At 35.4% G+C, this 22,065-nt stretch overlaps 1 protein-coding gene and 1 non-coding gene across 5 annotated transcripts in view; both read right to left on the reverse strand.

Moving 5' to 3' along the window:
* The window catches only part of MACROD2 (mono-ADP ribosylhydrolase 2), a 2,131,323-nt gene that overhangs the window by 1,723,552 nt on the left and 385,706 nt on the right, over positions 1 to 22,065 (reverse strand). The gene's annotated exons all lie outside the window — the stretch shown is intronic.
* On the reverse strand, positions 20,426 to 20,528 carry LOC116461590 (U6 spliceosomal RNA). Its single transcript, XR_004246122.1, has one exon. It is a non-coding gene; the product is annotated as a U6 spliceosomal RNA (small nuclear RNA).

The raw sequence follows: 22,065 nt of genomic DNA on the forward strand, positions 1-22,065 counted from the left end.
GCAAAACCGGAGACAATCCATTCACTCACATGAAAGCTAGCTTGTCATTTGAAACTCACAGGCAACTGAACTACCAGCTCTTCTCAGACTCCAGGACTTATTTCCTCCTCCCAGCTGCCAATCTCTGTTTCACCTAGAAAAGCCCCAACCCCCATCCTCTTTGCTATTAAATTCCATAATAACACCTCCCAGCTGCCAAACCTCTTCGTTCTCCCCTTTGTCTACCTTTATAGTATGTGATCAAGAGCAAATGCTCCAGCAAGCTTAAAATCTTACAGCTGCACAAAATACACATGGGAAACAAAACCTTCAAAACAGCGTATCCTTTAATGTTTAGCTTAACCTAACCCTACTGCTTAAACATAATTCTGTCTACTGGCTGCAAAATTCCATACTGGCAGAGCTTTAAATATATATATTCTATAGTAAAATTCTGATGATTGTTTTCACTTAAATATATTTTAATAATAATTGCAATTTCACCTCACTTAATATTTTTGTCTTATTTGTATTTCTGTGATTTTTGATTAAAATTTATCTATAGAGTATTTTTTATTTGTAAAAAATAACATTTGAATTTTTCTAGAAGTAATGTTCACTGTAAAATAGTTTCTTTTTTCTCCTTCCATTCTGATTTAAAAGGGAGGAAATAATTTCCTTTTAGGACAAAAAAAGTGAATATACAACCCATGATCTTTATATAGAGTCCTAGGCTATAAATAGAGGTATTTGGATATAAAATACAAATGGATAATTACCTGCTCTCTAATGTGAGAAAGATTTCCCAAATACAATTTTCTAAATAATTCTGTTTTAAGCGCATACTACCCAAATTGGGAGAAAAGAGATGTGTCATTCACACACACAAAAGCAAAAACTCCTAATCAAAAAGCTTGTTTTTTTCTATCCACTGGCATGGTTAGCCATAAATTAATAGGGGAGTGAGGATACCTATTTATAAATAGGTAGATGATCAATTCGATTATGACAGACAAAACACAGACATGCAGAAAAGTGTAAATCTGAACTATTTAATATACTTTTCAATATGTATCTGATATTACAAATCTAATAGCCAATTATTATTTCTGATGCCACAGCCCAATATTGCAAGTTCTTATAAAAAAAATCTTTCTATCAGAAAAAGAATATCTCCAAAGATATTCTTATTAGCAAGACTGAAGAATACCTTTATCATATCGAATATGCTCAGCTGTTTACTGCATGGTGAAGTGGTGTTAGAACCACTTAAAGATGTGTCTGACATCATTAATCTATTTGACCTCTGACTTGCAGATCTAAACTGTAACTATGGTGACCAAAGCTTGACCTTGCAATGCTGAGAAACTTTAAAGCTCCGCAGTATTTTGGGTCACATTGTTAAGCTAGACAAAGGGGTAAAGAAGTAATGTGACAGTTTCCTGGGAATTAAGGTCATCGGGTCATTTGTACTGCGGCTTTTTGTGTATTAAGAAACTAGTTAAATTTTTTGATTTGTAAAACTTTTTAGAATAGCACCTTGTTAGAAGCTATAGTAAGTGCAAATAAATCAATACATTAAGCTCTAAAGAAGCTGGAGATAAAAGTATAATTAGTGTTGAACATTCAGTAATATAATATTCCTTACAACAATCTATAGACATAATATACACTATTTTCAGGGTCTACACAATCACAGGTAAATAATTTCATCCAAAGATTACCATTTTAACATTAGAGATAAAGTAATAAGATGATAAAATTATCTCTTTTTACACATAACATTCTTAGGAACAAATTCACAGTCATTTACTCTGATACCTATTAAACAAAAACTGCCTATCTACACATGCAATATTTATTTGCAACACTTTATTCTCTAAGGAAAGCCTATAATAAACAAAACAAGGAGCATGTATGTAATTGTAGAGCTAGTGTAACACAGTGTAACTGTGGCTACTACTCCTAAATGTGAGCACCTCCTGTATTTAGGTGCACTCTCGCTGCATAATTAATGCAGCACTTCACATAGAAACTGTGAACTTCTATTTTCAAGATTTTCTAATGATGCCAATAATAGGCTAGATTAACCTTTTCCACAAAAAGGCACATTCTGAGGCATTACTTTAAGGGTATTTATTCTGAAGCCCTGGTGATTTTTATGCTAACTCAATGGAAGCAAATTATTTGGTGTTTATGTGTATAGGGACTAGAGTGAGGGATCTGCAGAAAAATAGTAAACGATGATATTTTCCACATAAGTAAAGCACATTCAAATAGTCTCCCAACCAATTCAATTTTAAAACACACGTTAAAAAAATACTAGAGACAATTCATAACATTTGCCATTATTTTTGTAAATAATACAACCTATTTTGGTCTAAATAACCTCTTAATGTTATCATAATTCAAATGTATTATATTTCATCTCATATTTAAAAATAGGAGGGAAATTAAATATACATATTATATATGCCAAATTTTACCAGATATATAATCACATGGAAAAGCAAGGGCACTAAATATTTCCTCTGTATTTTTTCATTTTGGTAGTTTGGAAAGTCTGAGAAAGCAGGGCTGCTGAAAGAGGAACTGCCACTTGCTGATTTATTTTCTTATCTTTCACCTACATATCTGTCAAGAAGAGTATACCAGTGATGTTTCTCCCATGCGTCCCTTAGAGTCTATAGAGAGTCTTTAGTAGGTTTAAGGGAGTGTTTGGAATGGCAAAATATCTGAAGACTTACAAAAGTAAATCTAAGTGTGGGTGACTATAAATGAATTTTGACAGTATGCCCCAGGGAAGAGAAAGCTTCAAAACAAACCACACAGGGACACACAGTTATAAAGCCATAGTAGAATAAGGCAAGACCAGGAAAGAAGACACAGCAAATAGAACCAATGAAATCTTTTGATCACATCTTTTTCTGCCTGGATATGGACTAGACGAAAACAAATCCAAGGATAGAAACTTTTTTAAAGCCTAAGTAGATAGCCAAGTGGAGAAATGCCTAGTGGAACTCTCCAAAAAAAAACAGGAATGTGTTATCAAAAGTCTGGAAGTCTACCATAACTAAGAAATAAAGGAATGGGGAGATGGAAGGCTGAGAGCTGGGGGTAATGGTGGGAGGAACTGAAACAGAAAAGCAAAGAAACAATTTAATACATATCCCTTCTTTAATATATTTAGAATACGATCATTTTTAACCAAGAAAACTGGTTAAATATAACTGTTTTTTGGTTATATTTAACCAAAAATATACCACTAAAAAGACACAAGGCACAAAAGACTTTATATGGACATTTTCTATCAAATCTCCAAACTATATTTTATTCCCATGTTACAGTCATTATTTCGTTTACTGGTCTTGAAACAGTCTTAGTATTACTCTCTGTATTATTATTTTGATATGCTCACTACTAGATATAATTTGCTAATATTTTATTTAGGATATCTGTATTAATGTTCCTAATTAAGACTTATTTTGCATACATAGAATAAATGTTTTTTCTAGTAAAATTATTTGAAGTTCATTTATCAGCATAAAATAGGACAGCAGGTTGTGGTACTTCCGAGTACAGTGTTCATACAACACACAAGCACTCACTGGAATCTGCTTCTGGACCAAGCCTATGCAGGGCTCAAGAATTATGATGATAAGCAAAATCAGGCAAGGTCCCTGCCCTCATGGACCAGGAAAACGTGGTCAAGGAAACGGACACTAATCAAATAATCACAAAGAATTCAAACTGGAAACTGTTATGAATGCTGGGGAGGAGAGGGATAATGTTATGAGAACATACAGAGGGGTTGGGGGGAGCTAACGTGGTAAGGGAGGTCAGAAAAGGCACTCGAGTAATTGATGCCTGAGCTAAGAATTCCCATTCTTCAAAAAAAAAAGGAAAAGAAAAGAAAAGAGCAATCATGGAAGAGAGAACCTAGGCACAAACAGCTTTCATGGAAGGCAATCTGGCAATGGCCTCTTTAAAACATATCATAAACACAGAAATATCAGGTAGATTTTAAAAGTCACTTTAGTTACTTAATTCCTTCACTTGATTTCTAATAATTTTAATATAGTAAGTGCTCACTATTCTAGTATGTAAATTGAGGTCAACTATTAGAAAATAATCTACATTTTGAAATCTCTATTACTAAAAATAAAAAGGCAGATATTCAAATGGATACAAACAAAATATGATCAAAGTTATTATTTCTTCTTTTTTTTGTTGTTAGAGATGGAGTCTTACTCTGTCACTCAGCGTGGAGTGCAATAGCATGATCATGACTCACTGCAGCTTTGAACTCCTGGATTCATTCAAGGGATCCTCTATCTCAGCCTCCTGAGTAGCTAAGACCATAGGCACACACCACCACATCCTGCTAATTTTTAAAAATTTCTTATAGAGATGGGGTCTTGCTGTGTTGCCTAAGCTGGTCTCAAACTCCTGGCCTCAAGTGATCCTCCCACCTCAGCCTACGCTGGGATCACAGGCATGAGCCACCACACCTGGCAAAAGTTATTATCTCTAAAACTTACAAAAAATTAAGTTGGCCTAAAATTTTTCTATATTAAGTATAATGAAGTATAAATTGCTCAAAGTCACAAAATATAGGAGCAAACATAATTAATACAAGGCATAAAAGGGAAAAAAGACTTTTGGTATTGTCTGTCTTAGAAAAATAAATCAAATTTTTATACTTAATTTTAATAGCCTAAGTCTATTGTATAAACAATTTTCCACTGAGTTCAAAAAATATATAACTGAATTCACTGCTATGAATAATTATTATTTAATTTTTAGTATTTTCATCTGCACATTTACACTATAATGTTTTAATGTGCTACCACTTAGATTGCATTTCTCTACTGCAAATGCAATCATTACTTAATAAAGCACAGGGAGATTCTTTGGCAGTTTTCTGAAAAAGAAACTGTGGTTTTTATCTCCCTTAAAAGGAAATTAAATGGAAAATCTTGCATTTAAATAACACTGAAGTAGTGACACCAGTGGATTGGAGCCAGGAAATTCAAAGTTAAAGTTAAAGCTGGCTCTCTATCCTTAAAACAGGCTATTGTCCTGTCACCACCCCTAGCCCAGCAAATTTAATTAAATCTAAGTTCTGACCAGTTGATATAAGTGGTTCAGAAAACTCCTTATGGGAATTTCATCCTTTAGATGGCCTTCTATGCTATACTTCCTCTCACTGGTATACAAAGTGTCTATGTAAATTTTTTCTTCTCTTAAAACAAAACAAAACAAAAAAAGAAGTTAGGATAAAAGAAATATTTTATCCTAAATTTTGATATTCCCAAACCTAAACAAAATTTTGCCCTTAAAGTCCTTTCAGTCTATTTGGACAATTCAGACTGAAGTTTCATCAAAAGCTACCTTTTTCTTTTATTTAACTTAAATGCTTTTTTATATTTATTAATGAGAACATGCTTTTTTCTTCCATTAACTGCTTTCTAATTATTAAAAGAGACTATATAACATGAGAATTCAATTATAACTCATACATTAATATTTTCTCCAAAATTATTTCTTACCTCCTCTGTTTGTAAACTATTGAGCAGCAGTCTACCTAATATTAAAGTTTAAAATCATATTTTCAAAATAGCTGAGATAAATTAATTTCCATTTATCTCTAATAATAAGGTCTTGAAGACTCTATGGTAATTGTTTCTTATAAAGAATATTCAACAAAACAATATGTTTTAACTTCACAAAAGTTTATATTTATTCTATTCAAAATTCCTGCCTTTGCCAATAATTCAATTTTATTTTCAGCAGCCAGAATTTTTCAAAACTTGTAAAAAGATTATTTCTGAAATTACCTTTTTGCTTTATTAAATCTGAAACTATGTGAAAGAAAATTTTTTAACATTAAGTATTTATCAAGTCTACTTTGAATGCATCTTTTTTTATGGAGGTGGTAGATTTCATGAAGTAAAGAGAAGACTTAGAGTACCTATACTCTAAAATAAATATACGCAAATAATTAAATAAGAGAAAAAAGGTAAATAGGTAATTCAACAGACAGAGCACATTATACCATGTGGATAACTAAAGCCGTGAAAGTAAACTACAAGTGACATCAGTGAAGATGATGGAGTAGGCAGCTCCAAGAGCTTGTGTTCCCACAGAAATATCCAAAATCAAGCAAAAGTGTCAGAATCAACTCTAACAAAACTCTTGAAAATAAGCAGGTTGATAGCAACCAAGAAAATGCTGCAACCAAAAAATTAAAAATAAAAGATTAAGGAGCCTTAAAAACAGTAAGAAAAGTATGTGATGTTTGTATTTGCCCCTGCTCCAACTCTCTCCTTGGCTTGACAGCAGTCTTCGAAACTGCAGGTAGCTTCCCCAGTAGGCAACCCTGGTCCTTGGTTCCGGAGGAAGCAAAGACAATCTTATTTGCAAAAAACTACATTTGCTATAACCTGTATGGGTAATCCCTTGGGGAATAACACAAAGCACCTTACTTTGTTTCTCTAACTGAGGACTCGTTCAGAGGAGAAATGCAGCAGAGACTCCTTGAAAATACTGTAAGGTAAACAAACAACCCACAGCTACCTAAGACAAAAAGATTATAGTTGGGGCATATAGTAGAGTACCCAAAGCTCAGGCAGAAAAGCTGAAGAGTTTCCTTGGGAAATAGGACATGTATAGCATTCATGTACACTGAAGAATTTTTAAAAATCCATGCACATGCTCACTAACAAAAACTTATTCTTTCAGCTCTAGATGATCTCTAAGATCAATGCAAACAGGAAGTGAAGGCTAAGACAGAGCTTAAAAATAGCCTAGCAAAGTGTTGAAGAAGTTTGTCAGCAAAGATCCAATCTGTAAACATTAGGAGAGGTTTTTTGTTTTGTTTTTCTTGATTTTTAAATTTTTTAGTTTTTCTTTTGTTTCTTCTCTTTCGTCTTCTGTTATTGAAGTTATTCTCTATCAAGACACCAGCTGAACAAAGGCTAAAGGAACAGAGACCTCAGAGAACACACATGAAAAAGAATACTACATTAAAAAATTAGTTCAAAAAGTCATTAAACAAATAGCTACATGCTATAGCAAGGGAGAAAAGTAAACCCAGAGGAGAAGGAAAAATCTTATTTCTAGATTTAATATGTTATCATATTTTATATGCCCAGTTTTTTTGTGTGTGTTTTTTTTTGAGACGGAGTCTCACTCTGTCACCCAGGCTAGAGTGCAGTGGTGCGATCTCAGCTCATTGCAAGCTCTGCCTTCCGGGTTCATGCCATTCTCCTGCCTCAGCCTCTCGAGTAGCTGGGACTACAGGCACCCACCACCGGGCCCAGCTAATTTTTGGTATTTCTAGTGGAGACAGGGTTTCACCGTGTTAGCCAGGATAGTCTCAATCTCCTGACCTCATGATCCACCCACCTCGGCCTCCCAAAGTGCTGGGATTACAGGCATGAGCCACTGCACCTGGCCTATATGCCCAGTTTTAAACCAAAAAACTGAAGTACCCAGAACTAAGTGCAGAGCTAACAGAGTGAAGGAAATAATAAAGATTACAGCAGAGATAAATGAAATGGAGATTAGAAAAACAACAGTTAATGAAACAAGAAATTGGTTCTTTGAAAATATCAACAAAACTAACAAACCTTTAGCTAGACTAAGAAAAAAGGGTAAAAAATACACAAGAATCATAAATGAAAGTGGGAATATTATATTTTATAACATGAAACACTATAAACACTATTATACATGAACATTATTACATAAATATTATTATATAATTATTTATAATAATATAAATATTATGTGTTATTTATGAACATTATTATTTCATTTATTTATCCCACTTTTATTTCTCTAAGCTTTATTTCTCAATCTTAGAGAAATAAAAATGATTATAAGAGAATACTATAAATAATTGTGTACCAACAAATTGAATAACATAGATAAAATGAACAAATTCCTAGAAACACAAAAACTGCCAAAACTGACTAAAGAAGAAATAGAAAATCTCAACAGTCTCTCACAAGTAAAGAGATTAAGTCAGGAATCAAAAACCACCCATCAAAGAAAAGCTCAGGACCATGTGGCTTAAAAACATTTAAAAGAATTTAACATTTAGATGAATTAACACCAATCCTTACAATCTCTTTCAAGAAACAGCAGCGGAAGAAATACTTCCTAGCTCATTCTATGAAGCTAGGAATACTCTGAACCAAAGCCAGACAGAACACTATATGAAAACTTCAGACCAATATTGCTCATGAATATAAATGAAAAAAAGTTTTCAACAAAATACTACCGAAGTGTCCAGCAGCAGATGAATGGATGGGCAAATTTTGACATGGATATACAAGAGAATATTGTTCAGCCATAAAAAGGAATGAACTACTGACACATGGTACAATGTGAATGAACTTGGAAAACGTTATGCTAACTAAAAGAAGCAAAATACAAGAGGTCATATATGGTACAATTCCCATTTGTGTGAAATATCCTAATTGGCAAATTCTTAGAAACAGGAAGCAGTTTGGTGGTTTCTGGGAGCTAAGGGAAGGAGAGAAGTGACCAGGGAAAATAGGGAGTAACTGCTTAATGGGTATGCAATTTCCTTTTGAGGTGATGAAAATATTTTGGAAATAGAGGCGGTGGTTGCATAACACTGTGAATACATACTTAGCTACTAAGTTGTTCATTTTAAAATTATTAATTTTATGATATGTAAATTTCACAATAATTTTTAAATTATACAACTAAATATGGGGACGAAGCACACAAATCATTAAATGATAGGCAAAACTAATCCGTTTTAAGATCCTACATGATGACTGCAGCTCACTGTAGAATGAGGTTACATATTTCTACATCAGCAGGAATCTGCCTCCATAAAGTGGAACTTCCACTAACAAACCTATAAGCTTTGTAGTAACTTGTTAAGGAAATCCAAATCAATTTTTCTGTTTGGATTAAGGTGGTCCCTAATGTGGACCTCTTCTCTGTGTGGTATTTCTTACTGTGTTTATGAGAAAAAAGGAAAAGATCAGCAAACAGGAGTAAGAGAGTACCATTATCAAGAATTCTAAAAGTAGAAAACCACCTTTTAATCACCTAGGAAGCTTTTAAAAAACACTAATACCCATGCTCCAAACTCCTAGAGTTCTGATTTATGGTAATTAGTATGGGGTGTGGCCAAGGCATCTATGTTTTGAAAAGCGCCCCAGGGGATTTTTCTGTGCCACCATGATTAAGACCATCACTAGATTGCAGCGTTCCCTTTTTCTGACACATTCTCAAACCTTGTGGTCCTAATCTTATTTTCTAAATAGGAAGAAGGAAAAGAGAACTGAAGAGAATTCACTAAGCCAGTCATATTAAATATGCTATGTCATTTCATCTTCATAACTGATAACATAGGCAGTATATTGAGATGGTTAGAACGGCATGTTTTAGGACCAAAATGCTTGTTCATATAACACCTCTTTCACTTCTCAATGGGGCAAGCTATCTACCCTCTCTACTCCTCTATTTCCACAGCTGTAAAATGAGGAATTACAGTATCTCCCTGTTGAGAAATTCAATGAATTACAACTGTGTTTGGCACAAGATAATTGCTCACAATTATTATTATTATTATATTTACAGATAATAAAAGGAGGCTTAGAAACAGTAATTTGCCTAATGTCGCAGTTTTAATAAAATATAGAGTGAGAGTTAGAGCTCAAGTGTAGCTGCCTCCAAACCCCAGGTGAAGAGGTGGAGCTGAGTGATATGAGTCTTCAGGGCTAATGTTAATTGAACTTCTTTGTGTACATAAATAAACTGGTGTCAGACGGCTCCCACTGGGTCTCAAAAGCCAACTGTTAAGTTTTCAGAAATTTTGTGAGCTAGCTGTTAAATGGTCATTATTAATAATTAAATTATATGTACTTATATGTTTAAAAAATTACATTAAAAACAAGAATAAATACTCAAAAGTCATCACTTCCTAACTATCTTACTACATTTTACTATTATCTATGCTCTTAAGGTTCATTATATACCCTGTATACATTTACATATCTTTTTTTTCCCAGAGATTTCAACATCTGGTTTTCATTCACAGGTGTCAATTCATTGCTTTAAGAAGCTTCAATCTATTGTTAATTCTCTTCCTCCCAAAGGAACTTTTTGTTGTTATTTTTTCCTCTAGCCCAAGAGATCAAAGGTTCCTGGGGATGCAAGTTTGGTTTTCATAGGGGTCTGAAACGCACCTAGATAGAGCAATTAAACCAAACTATACAAAGTTAACTTGGGGCTGTGAAATTTTTACACAAATGCTTCATTTAAAAGCATTGTCTCCATTAAGGCATGAATGGTAGGAATGAGGGCAGAGGGTTCTCTGAGGGAACTCTTGAACTCAAGAGGGTAAAAAACTGTCTTGCTCACTGCAAAAGCCCGCTAGCTACCACAAGGCCTGACCCGTAAGTGTTACACATAGCACACATGGGAAGTAGCAGAGCATACTGACTCCAGCAATCACTAGGAGAACTTGGACCAGCTTCTTGACTTCTGTGCCTCTGTTTTCTCATCTATAAAAGTAGGACAATAAAAGTACCTGTCTCATTTGGTTGGTATCAAGATTAAGAAAGTGCTGGGAACAATGATCGGAATGTAGTAAGTTATTATTATTACCGTATGATATATTTTGAAGATCAAAAGTCATTATTTGGATCTATAAAAACTCAGATACTCCTGAGTAACATCTTAGGACTTTGTCTTATGGGAAGGGATTCTATTGGACATTACAGAAGCTGACAGCTGGCCTACTGGGCAAACCATCAATACTAAAGCTATAAACATGACCTTTATTAAACAGCTAGAAAAGATTGTGAAATGTGCAGATAAACCAGAGACGTCAATAAATGGGATCTAGAAAGTCAACTTGTGCTGGGCACACACAAAGAAAATTAAAAGGTTAAGGTGAGCTATGGGCAAAACAGAAAAAGCCCAAATGTCAGAAAAGTACATTGGGAAGAAGCAAGAATGCCTAGCTACTGAGTCTTTTTCTCCCTATTCCCATTGTGTGCCACATCAGCTATTGGCTTGTTTTTGGCATCCTGTTCACAGCCCTTATGGTTTTTAGACACCTCCCTAGTCCAATGGCCATTCTAACAAAAATGATCTGAGAACCGTATCGGGTCATTAAATGACCCTGTTCACCCTTTCCACCTATTGGAGTGACATGCATTACAGAGACCGAAATCTCTGGTATTTAGGAAGAATGAGGGAGGTACCAGCAGCTCCATTTTGAAGTTTGAGCTTTTAAACATGTATCATTTAAACATGTATCTTTAAACATTATCATTTGGTTAGGAGTGAAATTTTAATTCATTAAAGTTTAATTCTGCAAAAATGTATGGGTCATCTATTATGCATCCAGCTCCATGCTAGATTTCAAGACAGAAGCTGAAACCTGAGAAGGAATGGGCAAAACCATCACAGCATGGTCTAGTGAGAAAAATGCAGAGGTAAAGAGGAGTCACAATCTCAGTTTCCTCACATCACAGTGGAAAACTAACCCCTGGAAAATATAGAGGGTGGCAGTGAGGGTATGATTTAAAAATAGAAGCAAAAATATTTTATAAACTTTCTAGGATAGGCTAGGGATGGCAAATACTACCTCCTGGAGGCAGTGATCATGACATTCCATCTCATCAAACCTAGATGTGACCCCAGAACATTTAACACAGTCCTCAGAGAGCCACTTTCAATCGCCTTGGCACATAAGTACATAAGTAGATAGTATAAATGAAAGGGATTGTCACCGAAAACTAAAATTAGAATGAAAACAGCAATTAGACTTCCAAGCTCTCTTCGGTATCATTATGGCCTTTGACATCAAGGAAAAGCTAGGAAGCCCTGCTTTTCAGATCCTGACTCGGCAGCTTCTGTCCTTCTGTGAGATATTTTCCTTTAATTGCTTCTTCAAATCCAAGACTTCTGCTAGAAATTAAGTAATAATTAATAAAATTATTCAGTGTGATCCTATGGCAGGCACCATGCTAAACATTTGACACACCTGTATCATTAAATAAAATGTAGTGAAAAATAGAGGAACAAACTGCAGAATGTGATCTTCTAAAAGCAGGCATTCCTGAAATGCTTTTCTAAAAGAAAAGATGTCTGATTACAGCAATAACTAACAGTAATGAGGACTTTATAGCTTGCAACAGGATTTGATAACCATGATAATTCATTTGCTCTCTCCAACAACCTAGCAATGCTGTCAGGGCAGCTGTTAATATCCTCAGGAGAGATGAAGTGACTCACTCAAGTTCTTTTTACAAACAGCAGTGCGGGTCAGACATCTCCCACATTCCAAACCCATTGGACTCAACTTCCAGATGCAAAGAAAGTTGAACAATGAACCTGAAATGTATCAATTTGCTGCCTACCTTCCCTTTCTGAGATATTTCTTGCCTTTAAAAAAAAAATTACTTGTTTTTTAAATAAAAATTGTTTATATTTATCATGTACAACATTATTCTTTAAAATATGTATACATTGTGGAATGGCTAAATTGAGCTAATTAACACATGTATTACCTCACACGCTGATTGTGTGGGTAGAATACTTAAAATCTATTCTCCTAGCGATTTTCAAGTATACGATAGATTGTTATTTAGCTATAGTCACCACACAGTACAATAGATCTCCTGAACTCATTCCTCATGCCTAACTGAAATTTTGTACCCCTTGAACCAACCTAGCCCCCAGCCCCACCCCCCACCGCCCTGTGCCCAGCAAGCCACCGGTAACCACAATTCTACTTTCTGCTTTTATGAATTCAACTTTTTAAGATTTCACATATAAGTAAGATCACGTGGTATTTGTCTTTTTGTATCTGGGTTGTTTCATTTAAGATAATGTTCTCCACGTTAATCCACGCTATTGCAAATGACAGTGTGTTCATTTTTTTTTTCAAAGCTGAATAGTATTCTATTGTGTATATATTCCACATTTTCTTTACCCTATTTTTTTTTTTTTTTGAGACAGGGTCTCACTCTGTCACCCAGGCTAGAGTGCAGTGGTGCAATCTCAGTTCACTGCAGCGTCAACCTCCCAGGCTCAAGTGATCCTCCCACCTCAGCACCCTGAGTAGCTGAGACTACAGGTGTGGGCCACCATGTCAGGCTAATGTTTGTAGAGATAGGTTTTACCATGTTGCCCAGGCTGGTCTCAAACTCCTGAACTCAAGCAATCCTGCCCCTTGACCTCCCAAAGTATTGGGATTACAGGTGTGAGCCACCATGCCCAGCCTTTGTTATCCATTTATCCATTGATGAATACTTAGGTTGATTCCATATCTTGGCTATTATGAACAATGACTATGGGAGTGCACATATCCCTTTGACACACTGATTTCATTTCCTTTGGATATATACCTAGTATTCGGATTGATGGATCATATGGTAGTTCTATTTTTAATATTTTGAGGAATCTCCATACTGTTTTTCATAATGGCTGTACTAATTTACATTCCCACCAAAAATGTGCATGAGTTCTCTTTGCTCCACATCCTCACCAACAATTGTTATCTTTTGTCTTTTTGGTAATAACCACCCTTAATTTTTGCATGTGAACTCTGAAAAAAATCCCCTACAGATAATTATTCATGATCTCGCAATCTAGGTGTTTTTTGTTTGTTTGTTTGTTTGTTTGTTTTTGAGACAGAATCTTGCTCTGTTGCCCAGGCTATAGTGCAGTGGTGTGATCTCAGCTCACTGCAACCTCTACCTCTTGGGCTCAAGCGATCCTCCCACCTCAATCTCCCAAGTAGCTGGGACTACAGGCATGCACCACTATGCCTGGCTAATTTTTTTTATTTTTTTGTAGAGATGAGTTCCCATTATGTTGCCCAAGCTGGTCTTGAAATCCTGGGCTCAAGTGATCCTCCTCCCGCCTCAGCTTCTTGAAGTGCTGAGATTACAGGCATAAGCCACCATGCCTGGCCTCACTGCAATTTTTTAAAAAACTTATCTGTGAAGCAATAAAGCACAATAAGTGAAAAGAGGTCAGCCAGGGTTTGAAACTTGAGTGCAACTCTGTGTGACCTTGGGCAAGTTTCTTAACCGCTTTGTTCTGTAAAAGCAGGACAATGGTGGCCAAGCGCAGTGGCTCACGCCTGTAATCCCAGCACTTTGGGAGGTCGAGGCGGGTGGATCACGAGGTCAAGAGATCGAGACCATCCTGGCCAACATGGTGAAACCCTGTCTCTACCAAAAATACAAAAAATTAGCCAGGCATGGTGGTGGGCACCTGTAGTCCCAGCTACTAGGGAAGCTGAGGCAGGAGAATCACTTGAACCAGGGAGGCAGAGGTTGCCGTGAGCTGAGATTGTGCCACTGCACTCCAGCCTGGCGACAGAGTGAGACTCCGTCTCAAAAAATAAAAATAAAAAATAAAAAAGCAGGACAATGGTACTAACTACCTCCTAGGGGTGTTAAGAGAATTTCATGAGTTAATATAAGTGTTTAGGATAGAAACTGGAATATATATGTGTTCAATGAATAAAAATTATATTGAGCCCCAAATCTACCATTTTATAAACTGTCCCCAAGAATAAGTTAATCTACTTGAGAAGTTGCATTGACTCCTTTGGGTCACCAGAGTGACATTCAATCCACTATTTACTCCTGCATACTTTATCCGATATATATATGTAACAACAGTTGCCACTTAGAAGTAAACTAAATTGTTATAAAGTACTATTCCTTTTTGAAACTGACCCTTGACTTCCATATTTCATTCTCTTTTTGCCTCAAACCTTAAATGGTCTTTGCTTTTTAAAATGAACAATTTTCCCATTTGATGGGAAGAAAGAGAAGAAATAAATTACAGCTGCAAAGACAAGTTGAATGTTTCAATGGACCAGGCCTTGGCATCTTTCAGAACGAGACATGTTTAATTCAAAGAGATGACTTTGTGTGAGATCAGTGGCAGCTCTAAAGTTTTTTGGGGAGGAGAGGCAAAACAGCTTCCTGGGCCATTTCTTGAAATCTTGAGAGCACTGCCTTATTTGCAAGTTTATTTGCATGAATTGTATCAATATCAAATGTAGTCAAAAATTTATTGTGTACCTGTCCTTCTTGTCAGATGAATAGAAATTGCTCTCTGTTCAAGTTCACTAGCAGTAAAAGCCAGCAGCTGCTCATCAGTTGTTTGCAACCCAGAGTTCTAAGGAGAAGGCAGTGGGAATCACACTTCATAGTTTTATAGGCTGTATTTGGTGTCTAAGGTTTGACCTGAGAAACTACTACATTTAAAATAGAAATATTTGTGAGTAGAATCTTTTTTTCTTTCTTTTCTTTCATTCTAGAGGTCAGTGCTACTAGAAATATGACCAAACCAAGAAAGAAGGAGTGTAATAGATTTTTAAAATTCTACATAGAAATCTTACATTCATAGATTGTAGAATATCTAGATACAATGCAAAAAAAGTTGATCTTTTCATTTAAAACTTTTCACTATAGTAACGTTTTCAACATTGAAAAATATAGAAAATTTTCAAAAGAAATGAAAAGTCACTCATAATCTGCACGTAGTAAAAAGTCCTAAGATGGTTCTAATACATAGAATTGAGATTGCTGCTGTTAGTGGATAAGAAAGCAAAGCATATTATGTTATCTAAAAGGTCAGTAGACTGCTACAGCCAGCTATATTTCTCAAACATGGCTGAAACAATATTTTCCACTCATACTCTTTTTAGGATGTGCCCAACACTCCTCACATAGACAGGGAAGTGTCTATTTTCCTGCCTCTTAAATCTGGATGGATTCATGACTATGATGGAAGTAGTACTCCATGAAGTAGTAGGATAAAGAAGTCACCCCTGCCTGTTTTGTTCAAGATGCTCACTTTCCAAATCCAGACATGCTGCCATAGGGAAGCCTGGACAGTCCATGAAGAAGCCCACTTGGAGAAAATAGAGACCCCCATCACACAGCTCTGGCTGAGCTCCTAGCAGAAGCCAGTGCCAATTTGCCAGCCGTGTGTGAGGTCCCTTGAAAGTAGATCCTCCAGGCCAGGCATGGTGGCTCACGCCTGTAATCCCAGCACTTTGGGAGGCCAAGGTGGGCGGATCACCTGAAGTCAGGAGTTTGAGACCAGCCTGTCCAACATGGTGAAACCTCATCTCTACTAAAAATATAAAAACTAGCCAGGCATGGTAGCTCATGCTTGTAATCCCAGCTACTTGGGATTGAGGCAAGAGAACTGCTTGAACCCAGGAGGCAGAGGTTGCAGTGAGCCGAAATTGCACCACTGCACTCCATCCTGGGTGATAGAGCAAGACTCCATCTCAAAAAAAAAAAAAAAAAAAAAGAAAGAAAGTAGATCCTCCAGCCCCCAGGTGAGCCATCTCAGTTGATGCCCTGTGGAGCAGAGATGAGCTATAACTATTGAGATTTATGGACTAAATAAGTTATTTCATGTTATTTTAGGGCACCAATTTTGGGGAGGTTTGTTATGAGGTAATAGCTGATTAAACCACCAATAGTAAGACCTATTAAAACTTACTAAAAAAATAGTAAGAGCTTATTATGTGGGAACACTCTGCTGACAATTTTAAACATAATAATTCAGTTTATTCTCGTAAGAATCCCATGGCACAGAGAGTGTTATTATTCCCAATTCATATATGGAAACACTGAAACACACACACAGAGACTAAGTAATTTACCCAAAACTTAATTCAGCTCACAAGTGGCAGAACTAGGCTATCAACTAGAAACTCTGGCTACAAAACTAGCACCCTTAACCATGACACTAAGCAGTCTGGAGTGCATTCCACTAAATCAGGATCCAATGGTTGTTCTTGAAATCCAGCTGAGTTAGTATCTGCTGCCCCAGGCCCTGCTGGGTCACATTCCTCTCTTTCCATCGGGAAAGACACACTACCAAATGTACTACTCCCTCCCCAAAGAAATAAGAGACTTCATTTCATAAAAGGTCCCTCTCCACTCCCAATAATCTCAAGGCTGAAACGAAAAATAGCCAATCTTTACCAGACCTTTTTAATAACACTTGTATTAGTGAAAACAATATACATTTATCATAAAAAATTGGAAAGCTAATTTTTAAAATATGCATAACAATACTCAGAGATACCCACTGTAAACATTTTGATAGTTTCTTTCCTTTTTTCCATTTCAAATTTGCTCTTAATATCATTAAAATCATAAGACATGTAGAGTTTTATATGCTGATTTTGTCACAGTTACATAGTATATTTCCGTGTCATCACAAAAAAACCTCTGAACACATAAATGGTTACAAAATAATTCTCTCCATAGATAAAACTTGATTCTGTATTTTATTGATGGATATCTGGTTGCTTCCACTTTTTTTATCTTTTAAATAATTCCACACTGAACATCTTTCTTTCAATTTCCTCAGGCTGGCTTCTAAAACAGAAATTACTGAGTTAAAAATACATGGATTAGAGGGGTCTTTGCAACATATTTCCAGAAAGTTACCTTTCTGGAACTTCTAGTCAGTGTCAGTGTCACAACTCACTCTGTCTTATATTAGTTATCATTTAAAACATTATTTTATAATTTGATAGGTTACAAGTGGTATCTCTTATGTTAATTTTGTTAATGACCTGTATATGCACTGTTGGGAATGTAAATTAGTTCAGCCACTGTGGAAAGCAGTTTGGAAGTTTCTCAAAGAACTTAGAACTACCCCGCAATCCCATTTCTGGGTATATATCTATAAGAAAACAAATCATTCTACCAGTTTCTATTCTGCAGCACTGTTCACAATAGAAAGACATGGAATCAACCTAGGTGCCTGTCACTAGTGGATTGGATAAAGAGAATGAGGTACATATACACCATAGAATACTACACAGCCATAAGAAAGAACGAAATTGTATCTTTGCAGCAACACAGATGCAGCCAGAGGTCATTATCCTAAGTGAATTAATGCAGGAACAGAAAACCAAATACTGCATGTTCTCACCTAGATGTGGGAGCTAAACACTGGGTACTCATAGGCATAAAGCCAATAGCCATGAACAAAATAAAATACCTAGGAATACATAGAAACTGGGAACTACTAGAGAAGGAAGGGAAAAAGGGGAACAAGGGTTGAAAACTAACTGTTGGGTACCGTGCTCAGTACCTGTGTGATAAGATCATTTGTACCCCGAACCTCAGCATCATTCAATACATCCATGTAACAAACCTGCACATGTACCCATGAATCTAAAATAAAAGTTGAAAAAGATCCAATTCTATATATATGGGGGAAAGGGCAAATGACATCTTAATATCATTATAAAAATAGTGTTAGTCTTGCAGACACTTTGAAAGAGTCCATCCATCACTTTAAAAACTGCTAGGATACAGCAAGCAAAGGCTGATATCCACCTAAAATTCAATAAGAAATAGAATACTTTAAAAAAAAAAAACCTGTATGACTTTGGTATAAAAAATGGTTCTTGGAATAAGACACAAGAAACACAAATATTTAAGTTATAAACACATTTTTAATGCAAACAAATGTAAAAACACAAGCCATTCACGGATGGAAGAAACTTCCAACACAAGTATACATACAAATAATTATTATCCAGAATATGTAAAGAACTGCTACAAATCAATAAGAAAAATACAAATAACTTAGGAGAATATCAGGCAAAGAATATAGCTAAGGTACTTCAAAGAAAAGAAAATCCTAAGGGTCTATAAATATCTAAAAATGTGAACAACCCAATTGAAACAGAAAAATTCTAAGGAATACAACAACAAAGTGTTGATCATTAGATTGGTAAAAAAAACAAAAATCCTAACAATTAGTAACTCAAATACTAATGATGGGAATGCAGTAACCACTTTAGAGAGAGCAGACACTGCAGATTGCCAACTTGACACCCACCTTCCCCTTCTTCCTTCCTAAAGGTATACTTTGTTCAGGTATCTCCTTCCTCCTGATGATATTTTTTAAGCAAAACTAGCCTTGCCCCCCAGCCAATCATCATGGTCCTGTAGACCCTTATAAGTAATCAATTTAGGCATTGGCATGTGATTTAATTTTAGCCAATGAGACATGAAAGAATGTAGCTAACACAAATTTCTAAAGAAAGTTTCTTTGCCCTTCAAAAGAGACATAGAGTAATAAACGCCTCTGGCCATTGTTTTGTCTGCACCTGATTCCTCATGACCGCGAGGAAAGCTATTGAGTCAACGAATTACCCAAATCTAGAGCAGTTCTACCTCTGGACTTCTTATTATATGAGGTGATAGGTTTCTTTATTTAAGCCACTTTAAATTCCATTGTCTGTTACCTGCAGTTAAAAATACTCTAACAGAGAAAGCTTAAAAATTTTGCAATATCTAGTATAGGTAAAAAATAGTCATCCCTTAAAACCCTGAAATTCCACTTCTAGATATATTTGTCAAGAGAAACTCACACATGTGGAGTAGGAGATATGGAAAAGAATGTTCCTTGCAGTCTTATTTGTACAGGACACAATTAAATACAGTTTTGCAGTTAATGAATAAATTATCATTAAAATAAGTAATTATTGCTATTAATTATAACAGATGAGTAATTATTAATTCTAGTATATTTATAATCCCTTTTCTGTTCTTCCTGGAATAAGGCTGCTACTATTATGAGACCAAGACAACCCACATAAAGCAACAAGTTGGAAGAAACATCGGTCGCTGACTGTGTGGAGGACCATACACACCCTAGACCCCCTATTTGGACTTTTACACAAGTGACAAATCAACATCCATATTGTTGAAGCCATTCGTAATTTGAATTTTTGAACAGTCACAGCTAACGCTAATTTTAATTAAACAAATATGAAAACATAAACTGGAAAATACTATCAAATTGATGATAGTAGATGCCTATGGATAAGGAAAGAGGTAAGTGGATGAGAGTGGAAACTAATAATATTTCAACTTTATTATCATATTATATCCCATTTTTAATGAAGAAGCTAAAGCAAAAATATTCAAATGTTAACCTTTGTTAATTCTGTGTGGTGCATTGTTGTTATATTAGTCTCTGTACTTCCATGCTTATCTTCTAAAAAAAAAAAATGGATCACATAGAAAAAGTTTAGCCAAAAAGGGGAAATTAAGGAATGAGAAAAAGAAGAAAAAGAAAACGCCCTTTCCCAAAACAAGAAAATGTGCTCCTTCTATAAATACAAATTAAATCAATATTAACATACAATGTATCTCCTATTAAGTTAAAGATGAACGCTACTCAATGTTACTGAAGGGGCAGAGGTTAGAAGGATGCATATATCCTTTCTGGAGGACAATCTTGTAATTACAGCAAATTCATTAAAAGAGTGTCATCCCTATAAACTGTAAGTTTTACCTCAAAGAAGTTATCCTAATAAATATACATAATAAGCATAAAGATTTAGTTAGGAGTATTTTTATCTTTGTTAAATATGGAATGCTTCACAAATTTGCATGTCATCCTTGTGCAGGGGCCATGCTAATCTTCTCTATATCGTTCCAATTTTAGTCTATGTGCTGCCAAAGCGAGACGAGTATTTTTATCATAATTTGCTCACAATCTTGAAAAACTGGAAAGCACACAAACGCCCAGCTAGAGAGGCTAGTTATGTAGGTCACTGTGCAAAGTCATAAAACAAATAAGTTAGACACACCAAAAACAAAACAAAAACTACAGGCCAATATCTCTGAAGAATATTGATGCAAAACCTCACCAAAATACTAGCAAATTGCATTAAACAACATATTGAAAAGATCATTCATTATGACAAAGTGGGGTTTATCCCTGGGATGTAAGGATAGTTCAACATATGCAAATCAATTAGTGTGATACATCATATCTACAGAACAAAAGACAAAAACTGTCTGATCATTTCAATTGCTGCTGAAAAAGCATTCGATAAAGTTATACATCCTTTCATGATAAAAACCCTCAAATAACTGGATATAGAACAAATGAACCTCAACATAACAGCCATATATGACAGACCCACAGCTAGCATCACACTGAATGAGGAAAGCCTTTCCTTTTAGATCTGTAACATGACAAGGATGCCCACTCTCACCACTGTTATTCAACACAGAACTGAAAGTCCTAGCTAGAGCAATAAGACAAAAGAAAGAAATAAAGGACATCCAAATTGGAAAGGAAGAAGACAAAGTTTCCTTATTTGCAGATGATATGTTCTTATGTTTGGAAAAACATAAACACTCCACCAAAAACTATTAGAACTGATAAATTCAGTAAAGTTGCAGGATACAAAATCAACATGCAAAAATCAGTAGCATTTCTATATGCCAACAGTGAACAACCTGAAAAGAAAATTAAAAAAGAAATCCCATTTACAATAGCCACAAATAAAATTAAATACCTAGGAATTAACCAAATAAGTGAAAGCTCTGTACAATTAAAAATATAAAACACTGATACAAGAAATTGAAGATGACACACAAAAATGGAATGATATTCCATGTTCATGGAGTGAAATAATCAATATTATTAAAATATCCATACCACCCACAGCAATCTATAGATTCAATGCAATCTCTATCAAAACACCAATGACAATCTTCACAGAAATTTAAAAAAAATTATGTGGAACCAAAAAAAAAAAAAAAAAAGCCAGTATAGCCAAAGCCACCCTGAGCAAAAAGAAAAGTAGTTGAAGGAACCACATTACCTGATGTCAGATTATACTACAGAGCTATAACAACCAAAACAGCATGGTACTGGCACAAAAACAGACACATAGCTCAATGGAACAGAATAGAGAACCCAGAAACAAATCCACACACCTACAGTGAACTCATTTTTGACAAAGGTGCCAAGAACACACCTTGGGGAAAAGACAGTCTCTTCAATAATTTATCCTGGGAAAACTGAATATCCATATGCAAAAGAATTAAACTTGATCCCTACCTCTCACCTTACACAAAAATCAAATCAAAATGGATTGAAGGTTGAAATCTAACACCTCAAGCTATGAGGAAACTCATAAGGAAAACTCTTCAGGACATAGGTCTGGGCAAAGATTTCTTGAGTAATACCCCACAAGCACAGGCAACC

Source organism: Hylobates moloch, unplaced genomic scaffold (assembly GCF_009828535.3).
Source record: "Hylobates moloch isolate HMO894 unplaced genomic scaffold, HMol_V3 SCAFFOLD_21, whole genome shotgun sequence".
In the NCBI taxonomy this organism is placed as follows: domain Eukaryota; kingdom Metazoa; phylum Chordata; class Mammalia; order Primates; family Hylobatidae; genus Hylobates; species Hylobates moloch.